We start from the raw sequence: 13,549 nt of genomic DNA on the forward strand, positions 1-13,549 counted from the left end.
CAGGGGAGGGAGGGGGGCAGGGGGCATATCTTTTGTATGTTTTTTTTGTTAGTTTTTAAAAATATAATCAAAACCTAAAAAAAGTAAAATTATTATTATTATTATTATCATCATTATTATTATTATTATTATCATCATTATTATTATTATTATTATTATTATTATTATCATCATTATTATCATTATTATTATCATCATTATTATTATTATTATTATCATCATTATTATTATTATTATTATTAAGAAGGCAAGCTGGCAGAATCGTTAGCACGCTAGGCAAAATGCTTAGCAGTACTTTGTCTCTCACTGTGTCCTGAGTTCAAATACCGCCAGGTTGACTTTGCCTTTCATCCTTTCCTTTTGGTGGGGTCAATAAATTAAGTACCAGTGAAACACTGGGGGGGGGGCAATATAATCGACAAGTCCCCCTCCCCACCAAATTTGAGGCCTTGTGTCTCCAGTAGAAACGATTATTATTATTATAAGCGGGGGGGGGAGCTGGCAGAATTGTTAGCAGCCAGGTAAAATACTTAGCGGTATTTCGTCTGCCGCTACATTCTGAGTTCAAACTCCACTGGGGTCAACTTGCCTTTCATCCTTTCAGGGTCGATAAATTAAGTACCAGTGAAACACTGGGTTCGATGTAATTGACTAGTCCCCTCCTACCAAATTCCAGGCCTTGTGCCTTTAGTAGAAAGTATTATTATTTTTATTATTAGGAGGAGGGCAAGCTGGCAGAGTTGTTAGCACACCTGGCAAAATACTTTTGCAGCGTTTTCTTTGTCCTTACTTTCTGAGTTCAAACTCTGCCATGGTCAACTTTGCCTTTCATCCTTTCAGTACCTATTTCTTTATTAACCACAAGGGGACAAACAAGGACAGACATAGGTATTAAGTCGATTACATCGATCCCAGTGCGTAACTGGTACTTAATTTATCAACCCCGAAAGGATGAAAGGTAAAGTCGACCTCGGCGGAATTTGAACTCACAACGTAACGACAGACGAAATACCTTTTTCTTTATTACCCACAAGGGGCTAAACACAGGGGACAAACAAGGACAGACATAGGTATTAAGTCAGTTACATCGATCCCAGTGCGTAACTGGTACTTAATTTATCAACCCCGAAAGGATGAAAGGTAAAGTCGACCTCGGCGGAATTTGAACTCACAACGTAACGACAGACGAAATACCTTTTTCTTTATTACCCACAAGGGGCTAAACACAGGGGACAAACAAGGACAGACATAGGTATTAAGTCAGTTACATCGATCCCAGTGCGTAACTGGTACTTAATTTATCAACCCCGAAAGGATGAAAGGTAAAGTCGACCTCGGCGGAATTTGAACTCACAACGTAACGACAGACGAAATACCTTTTTCTTTATTACCCACAAGGGGCTAAACACAGGGGACAAACAAGGACAGACATAGGTATTAAGTCAGTTACATCGATCCCAGTGCGTAACTGGTACTTAATTTATCAACCCCGAAAGGATGAAAGGTAAAGTCGACCTCAGCAGAATTTGAACTCACAACGTAACGACAGACGAAATACCGCTAAGCATTTTGCCCGGCGTCCTAACAATTCTGCCAGCTTGCCGCCTTTATCCTTTCAGTACCAGTTACACACTGGGGTTGAGCTAATTGACTAGCTGCCTCACCCCAAATTTCAGGCCTTGTGCCTTTAGTAGAAAGTATTATTATTATTTTCTACTATAGACACAGGGCCTGAAATGTTGGTGGAGGTGGGTAGTTATTTACACTGAATTTGAAATTTACATTCTGAGCTCAAATGCTGTCGGGGCTGACTTTAACCTTCATCTTTTTGGGGTCAATAAAAAAAATTACCAGTTAAGTACTATGATCAAAGCAATTAACCTCTCCCTTCCCTCTTGTGTCTGTATTAAAACAACAACAGCAACAATAAATAATGATAATTGTTTATTATTATTATTATTAAGGCTGAGTTGTTAGTACGCCGGATGAAATGCTTAGCAGTATTTCGTTGGTCTTTACGTCCTGAGTTCAAATTCCACATCAGCGCAGGAGTGGCTGTGTGGTAAGTAGCTTGCTTACCAACCACATGGCTCCGGGTTCAGTCCCACTGTGTGGCACCTTGGGCAAGTGTCTTCTGCTATAGCCCTGGGCCAACCAATGCCTTGTGAGTGGATTTAGTAGAGGGAAACTGAAAGAAGCTCATTGTATAGGCGCAGGAGTGGCTGTGTGGTAAGTAGCTTGCTTACCAACCACATGGCTCCGGGTTCAGTCCCACTGTGTGGCACCTTGGGCAAGTGTCTTCTGCTATAGCCCCAGGTCGACCAATGCCTTGTGAGTGGATTTGGTAGACAGAAACTGAAAGAAGCTTGTCGTATATATGTATGTATATATATAAAGTTAATCCAAACAAGAAAGCACAAAAAAACACAACGCGAGGACGTGGAACAAATATAGTATTATTGTATATATAGGTATGTATGTGTATATTTTGTGTGTCTGTGTTTGTCCCCTTAGCATTGCTTGACAACCGATGCTGGTGTGTTTACATCCCCGTCACTTAGCGGTTCAGCAAAAGAGACCGATAGAATAAGTACTGGGCTTACAAAGAATAAGTCCTGGAGTCGATTTGCTCGACTAAAGGCGGTGCTCCAGCATGGCCGTAGTCAAATGACTGAAACAAGTAAAAGAGAGAGGTCAACTGCTTTTCATCCTTTCAAGGTTGATAAATTAAGCACCAGTTGCGTACTGGAGTTGATCTAATCAAATGCCCCCCTCCGCCAAAATTTGGGGCCTTGTGCCTAGAGTAGAAAAAATTATTATTATTATTATAAAGGTGGTGAGCTGGTACATTTTTATTAGCACACGAAGCATTTTGTCTGTCTTTAGGTTCTGAGTTCAAATAAATACCAGTTGTGTACTGGGGCCGATGTAATTGTCTGGTTCCCTCCCCTCAAAATTCAGGCCTTGTTTTCCTGTAGCGGAAAATTATTATTATCATTATTATTATGACAAAATCATTTTTATTATTGTTTTAATGAAAACTTTTTTTTGGTGTTTTCTTACAAACAAAAAAGAAAAAATCTGAAAAACCAAAAATAAATAAGTAAAATAAAAATAAAGCAATATAGACATAAATAAATAAAAAGACTAATTAATAAACTGGAGAGATTTTTTTTTTTTTTTTTGATATTTATCAACAAAACATTTCAAGAAATTGTAATGGAAAGCAGAAAAATGCTGATGTTGACTTGACTTTGTTAATTAATTAATTAATTAATTAACAAATAGACTGGCTAGCTTGGTTTCCGTGAGCCAAACCATCTAATCTATATTGAGACGATACTTTTGTGTGTACGTATGTATGGATGTGTATACACACATCCATACATATATATGTATGTGTATACATGCATACATATATGTGTGTGTGTGTGTACATGCACAACAAAGAGCCATTGTGCAATCGGCCCTTTTCCCCCTTTCAGGATGGGGGAAGTTAAATAATTTGTTTTTATGCTTTGCAAACATGTCTTTTGGATTCTATATATATACATACACAGTATATGTATGTGTGTGTGTGTGTGTATATATATATATATATACCAGAGTAAGCACATAAATGTGAAACAAGGTGGTAAAAAGAGTACTCAAATACCAGAGGTAGAGTAATATGCTTTATTTAAAAGCTGTTACTCAGAGTTTCACGTTTCCGTTCGTCGGGAACGTGAAACTCTGAGTAACAGCTTTTGTTATATTTCTACTGCTTTTAAATAAAGATTATATATTTATATTTATATATATATATATATATATATATATATGATATATCGTTAGCCACTACACACATTTTTTTTCCTCTCCTTATTTTTTCTGTGCCCCTTTCTGTAGAAGACCGTAGGCTCGAAACGTAAAAGACTTTTTCTATTCCTGAGTATTATACAAAAACATCTGTTTGTTTTGTACACCACCTGTCTTCGTCTTTTGTTTATTTTCATAAACTTTCCCTTTAAATATATATATATATAGGCGTAGGAGTGGCTGTGTGGTAAGTAGCTTGCTAACCAACCACATGGTCCCGGGTTCAGTCCCACTGCGTGGCATCTTGGGCAAGTGTCTTCTGCTATAGCCCCGGGCCGACCAATGCCTTGTGAGTGGATTTGGTAGACGGAAACTGAAAGAAGCCTGTCGTGTATATGTATATATATATATGTATGTGTGTGTTTGTGTGTCTGCTGTATTTGTCCCCTAGCATTGCTTGACAACCGATGCTGGTGTGTTTACGTCCCCGTCACTTAGCGGTTCGGCAAAAAGAGACCGATAGAATAAGTACTGGGCTTACAAAGAATAAGTCCTGGGGTCGATTTGCTCGACTAAAGGCGGTGCTCCAGCATGGCCGCAGTCAAAATGACTGAAACAAGTAAAAGAGTATATATATATATATACACACACACACACTATGCTGTGCATGTATGTATAGAATCCAAATAAAATTTTTGCAAAGCATAAAATCTATTTAACTTCCCCACTCTTGAAGCGGGAGAAAAAGGGACGATTGCTCAATAGCTCTTTGTTTTGCATGTGTATATGTACATATGTGTGTGTTGTGTATACATACATACAGGCATGTGTGGATAAATTGTATATAAATTTACATGTATATATCTTATATGCATTACATATGTAGACAGAACCTCACACACACTCATTATCGTTACGTGCATGCATACTGTCTCTGTGTTAATTAACATTCTGTCATTGAATATACTGATACGCAAAAAAAAAAAGAAAGAAAATAATACAAAAAACAAACGAAAGCAGTTAACATTACTCATAAGATGTTCCAATGAGGTACTGCAAACTACTTTGTCTCTAGGGAAAAATGTGGTTTTGACACTTTTGATAATCAGGTGTAAATAGTTGAGCAGGCAGCTCTGTGGTTTGGCCATGGACCTACTCTCTGCACAGCAAGTCTGTATATGTTGAACTCTTTTACTAGAAGAGGGGTGACGATGATTTCAAAGTTCCAGACTGTCTTTAACTTGGAAGTCACTGTCGCTGCCCCACTCCCTTGACATGTAAAAGTACAATAAACATGTCCTCTATAAAAAAAGAAAGAAAAAAGATTGACTAATTCTTCATTTTCATGTTTACTTCTTTTTATATATAACCTTGCATAAAAACAAACATTACATACATATGTATACACACACACACACACATATATCACCCACATAAATATGTATGTATACACACACAGATATACATGTATATACACATACATATATATACATACATATACCACTTCATTATCCTTGTTGTATTCAACTGTATTTTGTTGTCAATAGCTGTGAACAATAACAATTGTTTCAATCACATCACCTGCCTTTGGTCTTCTTTTTCTCTTTTGCATGACTTTCCTTCTCTTTCTTCCAATCCTGTTCTTTGCAACCGGTATCCATATGACCCTTTAGTAAGTGGGTGCCACAGTAGTATATTAGTCCTTAGTAGACGACAGGGCTGATCTATCGGCCGGAAAGTCGAATGACGAAGTAGACATCAGAGCCGATCTGTCGGCCCGATAATACAAGCCTCGAGATTAGCTGACTGGTCTTCATACCAACCAATCAGATTGCTTTTCGCATTTCTTGCACATCTGGGCCTTTCAATGGCGGCTTCCACGATAGTTTGCTGTGTTCTGTGATTTTACATTGATTATTTTTGTGTTCCAAGGGAGCACCATGAAATTTCACCATGTCCGACAGTGGCACCGATGAAAATATCCTTAGCAAGATATTCTTCTTGTTTTATGTTCAAACTGACCACATCTGGCTTCTCACACCTATCTTACAATGTCACACTAAAAATAACCAATTACATCTTTGAAATCTTGAAGCTACAAGATAATGCAGGTGGCACGTAAAAAGCACCCACTACACTCAGGGAGTGGTTGGCGTTAGGAAGGGCATCCAGCTGTAGAAACACTGCCAGATCAGACTGGAGCCTGGTGCAGCCTTCTGGCTTCCCAGATCCCCGGTCGAACCGTCCAACCCATGCCAGCATGGAGAACGGACGTTAAATGATGATGATGATGAATTCAAAACTAAATAATCATTCTATTTGAATGCTAAAAAGCTAAAGAATAGTTTTGTAAATGCTTCTTTCAAAATATTTGGCTTTTCACACGTGCAACAGTACTGTCTGAGAGAACATGGCTCAGTGACCAGAAACAGGTAAACCACGAGAGAAAGAAACCTAGCTGTTTCTTGCACAGTACCACCTGACTGGCCCATGTGTAAAAATTCGAGCGAGGTTGTTGCCAGTACCATCTGACTGGCCCCCGTGCTGGTGGCATGTAAAAGCACCCACTACACTCTTGGAGTGGTTGGCGTTAGGAAGGGCATCCAGCTGTAGAAACTCTGCCAGATCAAGACTTAATTTCTCACAGCTTAGCAATGAATCTGACACTAGTGGAAACAACCAGGAAAGTAATGGAGAAGATCAAAATGATGATAATGTTGTGGCATGCTGTCGTAACGTTGTGAGTTCAAATTCCGCCGAGGTCGACTTTGCTTTTCATCCTTTCGGGGTCGATAAATTAAGCACCAGTTACGCACTGGGGTCGATGTAATCGACTTAATACCTATGTTTAGCCCCTTGTGGGTAATAAAGAAATAGGCATAAGCGACCCCAGGTGAATACTTTGTTGTTTTTCATATGGAATCTAATTCAAATGTTTGTCAGGGAGACCAATAAGTATACTACTGAATTTCTCTGAAACGCTCAGCTCAAGATGAGGTCCCTAGGTTACAAATGGCTCCGTCTTCTTGACACTGGAACTCGAAACGAGGCTGGTTTTTTGGTTAAGGCATGGACCCATAACCTTTTAGCTAAGGGTACATGAATAATTTTTTTCTTTCAGATGTATTTCATCATCATCATCATCATCGTTGCTTAACATTCGCTTTCCATGCTAGCATGGGTTGGATGGTTTGACTGTGGGCAAGCTGGCAGAGTCGTTAGCATGCCATTACGTTCTGAGTTCAAATTACGCCGAGGTCGACTTAATCCGTTTGTCTGTCGTTGTTTGTCCCCACTGTGTTTAGCCTCTTGTGAGTAGTTAAGAAATAGGTTTGACTGTGGGCTGGCGAACCAGATGGCTGCACTAAGCTCCAGTCTTGATCTGGCAGAGTTTCTACAGCTGGATGCCCTTCCTAACGTCAACCACTCCGAGAGTGTAGTGGGTGCTTTTACATGCCACCAGCACGGGGGCCAGTCAGATGGTACTGGCAACGACCTCGCTCGAATTTTTACATATGGGCCAGTCAGGTGGTACTGTGCAAGAAACAGCTAGGTTTCTTTCTCTCGTGGTTTACCTGTTTCTGGCCACTGAGCCATGTTCTCTCAGACAGTACTGTTGCACGTGTGAAAAGCCAAATATTTTGAAAGAAGTATTTATAAAACTATTCTTTAGCTTTTTAGCATTCAAATAGAATGATTATTTAGTTTTGAATTAATTGTGCATTATCTTGTAGCTTCAAGATTTCAAAGATGTAATTGGTTATTTTTAGCGTGACATTGTAAGATAGGTGTGAGAAGCCAGATGTGGTCAGTTTGAACATAAAACAAGAAGAATATCTTATCTGGCTCAAATGCTAAAGGGTTAATATCAAACGGTTACGAGGGTCCATCAGAACAAAATATTAATCAGAGGTCCAGAGGTAAATAAGGGTCAAGAACTACTGCCCTATTGCATTCTCATGATTATTATTCCTTTCTGATTTAACCCCACCCCTTTACTTCTCTTCTCCAAACCCTTTCAAGGTAGGCATCTCACCATTTCAATGACAAAAGATGGCCAGTTTTACCCTTTCGTTACCGTATTTATTTTGAGATGCTCTCTGTTTCTTCCAATTACTTTGAATATAACAAAGAATTTAGTAAAATAACTTAGTTATCATTAAGCTAGTGTTAGGAACATAAATTGTGGCTAAGGTTTGGTGGAAGATTTTAATTCAGAACATATGAAAACAAGACATTTGTACTACAGAGCCAGAGGTGGTTTCAGCCAGGTTGGTATCAAAAAGGTTAAAAATATCATGGTGACTTTAACCCTTTGTTACCATATTTCTGTTGAGATGTTCTGTGTTTCTTTCAATTAATTTTAAATATAACAAAGAATTTAGTAAAATAACTTGGTTATCATTAAGCTAGTGTTAGGAACATAAATTGTGACTAAGGTTTGGTGGAAGGATTTAATTCAAAACTTAGGAAAACAAGACATTTGTACTACAGAGCCAGAGGCGGTTTCAGCCGGGTTGGTATTGAAAGGGTTCCCTGAAGATTAGGCCACCAAAGCATTCGAGAGATGACAAGATTCTATAAGTGGGATTAACTCTGAAAAAATATAATTTAGGAATTGACATGTAATTCTTTAAAAAACGTTGGTAGGGCTCAATTTCCTTAAGGTTTTTTAAAAGTTGTTCAAGGAGTGGCTGTGTGGTAAGTAGCTTGCTTATCAACCATATGGTTCTGGGTTCAGTCCCACTGCGTGGAACCTTGGGCAAGCTTCTACTATAGCCTCGGGCTGACCAAAGCCTTGTGAGTGGATTTGGTAGACGGAAACTGAAAGAAGCCTGTCGTGTGTATGTATATATATGTATTTTTGTGTGTCTGTGTTTGTCTCCCTAGCATTGTTTGACAACCGACGGTGGTGTGTTCATGTCCCTGTAACTTAGCGGTTCAGCAAAAGAGACCGATAGAATAAGTACTAGGCTTACAATGAATAAGTCCTGGGGTCGATTTGCTCGACTAAAGGCGGTGCTCCAGCATGGCTGCAGTCAAATGACTGAAACGAGTAAAGAGTAAGAGTATAGTCCAACTGGGGGGAAGGTTAGCAGTGGGGAAGAAGGGGAGCTGGGTGAAAAGCATTAATACTGGCAGGAGGAGACGGCGGTAGGCTGGTTATTATGGGAGTTGTGAGGTGAATAAAGGAATGAGCAGGACTAATTCTGGCCATATCTGATGGTAGAAGGAGTAGGAAAGAGAGCGGGGGTATGAGTTAACTCTAGAATGTGTAGGAAGAGGTGGGGAGCAGAAGAGTGACGGTTGGATGTAACAAAATTGATTGGTCACTTGCCACATGACCTTAAAACTTTATTTTATTTTTCGTCCCCTTCAACTGACCAACAATGTTTAATCCAACCAGGACATTGTGTGACAGATGGCCAAGTGAGGGGAGTGTGTGGGCCAGCTGAAAAAGAGACAATTTCTACTCTTCTTCTCTGGAAGCCATCTACTTGCAATACCAGAGGGAGCACACTCTTCGAGAGGCAGTTGGATGGAACCTACACTCGCCTCCTTATGAGAGCTCAAAATCTCTCGTGGAGGCGCCATCCAACCAAAGTACAAATATATGGGAAACTACCACCAGTGTCATCTCTTGTGAAAAGTAGGAGAGTCCAGTTTGCTGGACATTGTTGTAGAGCTGAAAAAGAGGCAATTTCTACTCTTCTCCTCTGGAAGCCATCTACTCGCGATACCAGAGGGCACACACTCTTCGAGAGGCAGTTGGATGGAACCTACACTCGCCTCCTTATGAGAGCTCAAAATCTCTCATGGAAGCATCATCCAACCAAAGTACAAATATATGGTAAACTACCACCTGTGTCATCTCTTGTGAAAAGTAGGAGAGTCCAGTTTGCTGGACATTGTTGTAGAGCTGAAAAAGAGGTAATTTCTACTCTTCTCCTCTGGAAGCCATCTGCTCGCGATACCAGTGGGCGCACACTCTTCGAGAGGCAGTTGGATGGAACCTACACTTGCCTCCTTATGAGAGCTCAAAATCTCTCGTGGAGGCGCCATCCAACCAAAGTACAAATATATGGGAAAATACCACCTGTGTCGTCTCTTGTAAAAGGTAGGAGAGTCCAGTTTGCTGGACATTGTTGTAGAGCTGAAATCGAGGCAATTTCTACTCTTCTCCTCTGGAAGCCATCTACTCGCGATACCAGAAGGCACACACTCTTCTACCCTGATGTAATCTCCAGGGATACAGGCATCCAGCAACAGGACCTCCGTAATGCCATGATGGACTGTGAAGTCTGGCGTAGCATGATAAATTCCATTGTCTCGACCACGGTCGAACAATGATAATGATGATGAGCCACACAGAGATAGGAAGTTGGGAGTGAATCAAAGCAGGAGAATAGATTTTGTGTTTGTGAAGGAATGCTGTGTGTGTGTGCATGTGTGCTTGTGCAAGCATTTAAAACAGTTGAAGTGCAATAACAGAAAAGTGTGTGTGTGTGTGTGTGGAGTGTTAAAACACTAAAGAGAAAAAAATGAAACGAAAGAATTTGGAGATGTACCTATATAGGCGCAGGAGTGGCTGTGTGGTAAGTAGCTTGCTAACCAACCACATGGTTCCGGGTTCAGTCCCACTGCGTGGCATCTTGGGCAAGTGTCTTCTGCTATAGCCCCGGGCCGACCAATGCCTTGTGAGAGGATTTGGTAAACGGAAACTGAAAGAAGCCTGTCGTATATATGTATATATATGTGTATGTGTTTGTGTGTCTGTGTTTGTCCCCCTAGCATTGCTTGACAACCGATGCTGGTGTGTTTGCGTCCCCGTTACTTAGCGGTTCGGCAAAAGAGACCAAGAGAATAAGTACTGGGCATACAAAGAATAAGTCCCGGGGTCGATTTGCCCGACTAAAAGGCGGTGCTCCAGCATGGCCGCAGTCAAATGACTGAAACAAGTAAAAGAGAGTATATATAAGGTGCAAAACGAAAATGACTCTCCCCAGACACAACAGAATATGCTTCAACACACAAACTCATATAAAGAATCTTGCAAACCAAATCCAAAAATGAAATTTAATTTTGTTGTTACTTCTTTTTAAAATCCGCCAATTTTTATTTTATTTTCGTCTCTATTTTGCATAAAAACAAATAATGCTTCAAATATTTAAAAGTAAATTTGGTTTTTTTCTAAAGTATTAAATATGTATTGTGGCACGTAAAAAGCACCCACTACACTCACGGAGTGGTTGGCGTTAAGAAGGGCATCCAGCCGTAGAAACACTGCCAAATCTGACTGGGCCTGATGAAGCCTTCCGGCTTCACAGACCCCAGTTAAACCGTCCAACCCATGCTAGCATGGAAAACGGACACTAAATGATGATGATGATGATGAATATCGTTTGGCGGAATTCTGGTTCAAGTGTCCCTTGTAAACCCTCGTAACTTCTTTTAGGTTTTGGAATTTTTAGAAAATTTTGCGAATTTGGGTTCAAGGGATTCATACGATTATGCAAAAAAAACTTTGTCTGTGATTTAAAAAAATAAAACAAAAGAATTTGGAGATGTATATAGGCATATATATAAACAATTGCAGCGTGGAAGGTGTTTGTAAGCCATTTAAGAAACACACAAAAACCGTTAGATTCACTTCAATATTTAAATTTAATTTGCCAAAATATTTTCGTCACTTTAAGACTGACCTAGCATGGAATTTTGTCAGTGAACAGGTCGCGGTCTCAAAGCGACGAACATATTTTGACAAATTAAGTTTAAATGTTGAAGTGAATCTAACGGTTTTTGTGTGTTCCTTAAATGGCTTACAAACACCTTCCACGCTGCAATTGTTTTCGTTCCAGCACACGATCTCAGATCAAGTCACTTGCTATGCAAGTACATCTCCGTAATATATATATATATATATATATATATATTTTTGGTAGAAATGACTAATTGTCCCTCCTAGCGTGTGGCATGTAATGTATAATGCTCTCTGGCATGTATGTATAATGCCCTCTATATATAAATTATATATATATATATATATATATATAGCATGGAATTTTGTCAGTGAACAGGTCGCGGTCTCAAAGCGAGGAAAATATTTTGACAAATTAAATTTAAATGTTGAGGTGAATCTAACAGTTTTTTGTTTCTTAAATGGCTTATAAACACCTTCCACGCTGCAATTGTTTTCGTTCCAGCACACGATCTCAGATCAAGTCACTCGCTATGCAAGTACATCTCCATAAAAATAAATAAAATAAATCCACCCACCCCCAAATTTCCACTTATTTCTTATTTTTATTTTCTTAAAATTTTCATTGCGTCTTGCAAACCTTTTCAATAGTCTTGACTCTGTGTGTGTGGGTGTGAGTGTGTGTGTACGCACCTTTTTTTTTCTATATGTAAGCATATAGGCGCAGGAGTGGCTGTGTGGTAAGTAGCTTGCTAACCAACCACATGGTTCCGGGTTCAGTCCCACTGCGTGGCACCTTGGGCAAGTGTCTTCTGCTATAGCCCCGGGCCGACCAATGCCTTGTGAGTGGATTTGGTAGATGGAAACTCAAAGAAGCCTGTCGTATATATGTATATATATATATATGTATGTGTGTGTATATGTTTGTGTGTCTGTGTTTGTCCCCCTAGCATTGCTTGACAACCGATGCTGGTGTGTTTATGTCCTCGTTACTTAGCGGTTCGGCAAAAATATACCGATAGAATAAGTACTGGGCTTACAAAAGAATAAGTCCCGGGGTCGATCTGCTCGACTAAAGGCGGTGCTCCAGCATGGCCGCAGTCAAATGACTGAAACAAGTAAAAAAAATATATATATAGATATGAAAATAAACAGATCAACATACAGACGGATAGGTACAGAGGTTAAAAGAACAGACGGATCTTTTCGGTTTGAACGGCAGTTTTTAACATAATTTCTAGGTAACTAGATACTTTTAAACTTCGTATACTGGTAGAATGTGTTTATAAAACATCTTTTTCTCTTGGCTTTATTGAGAAAATTCTATGGTTTGTAAGATATTTGTTGTTTTTTTTTCTTCAATTTCCGCAATTTCAACCATTCACTGATGTCTATTGAGGTAAAAAAAAACATTCTTTGCCATATGAATATGTCTCTCGTTTAAGAAACAGATTGGATTTATTTACATTTCTGAAGAAAAAAATATACCCTTTCCCACACCCCTAACCCTAACCCTTTAAATAGATTGAAATGCAATAGATCGATACTAGGGTCATAATTATGGGTGACAATTTCATATGACACCGCTTGAAAAAACTGCCGTTCAAACCGAAAAGATCCGATTTTAAAAATAATTTCTATGTAACTAAACACTTTTAAACTTCGTATACTGGTAGAATGTGTTTAAAATTGCTGTTGATACATTACGGCAGAAATCGTTTTCACCGCAATAGACGTCATTGATTGGTTGAAATTGCCGAAAATTAAGAAATTAAAGACCAAATATCTTACAAACTACAGAATTTTCTCAATAAAGCCAAAAGAAAAAGATGTTTTATAAACACATTCTACCAGTATACGAAGTTTAAAATTTTTTAGTTACCTAGAAATTATTTAAAAAAAACTGCCGGTCAAAGTGAAAAGATCCTAAAAATGTTTAGTTACAGAGAAATTATTTTAAAAATCTGGCGGTCAAACCGAAAAGATCCGGCACGAAAAGAAAATGACTCTCTCCAGGAACACAACAGAACAAAACTAAAAATTTTTCTACTT

The sequence above is a fragment of the Octopus sinensis genome, linkage group LG29 (assembly GCF_006345805.1).
Source record: "Octopus sinensis linkage group LG29, ASM634580v1, whole genome shotgun sequence".
Taxonomy (NCBI): Eukaryota; Metazoa; Mollusca; class Cephalopoda; order Octopoda; family Octopodidae; genus Octopus; species Octopus sinensis.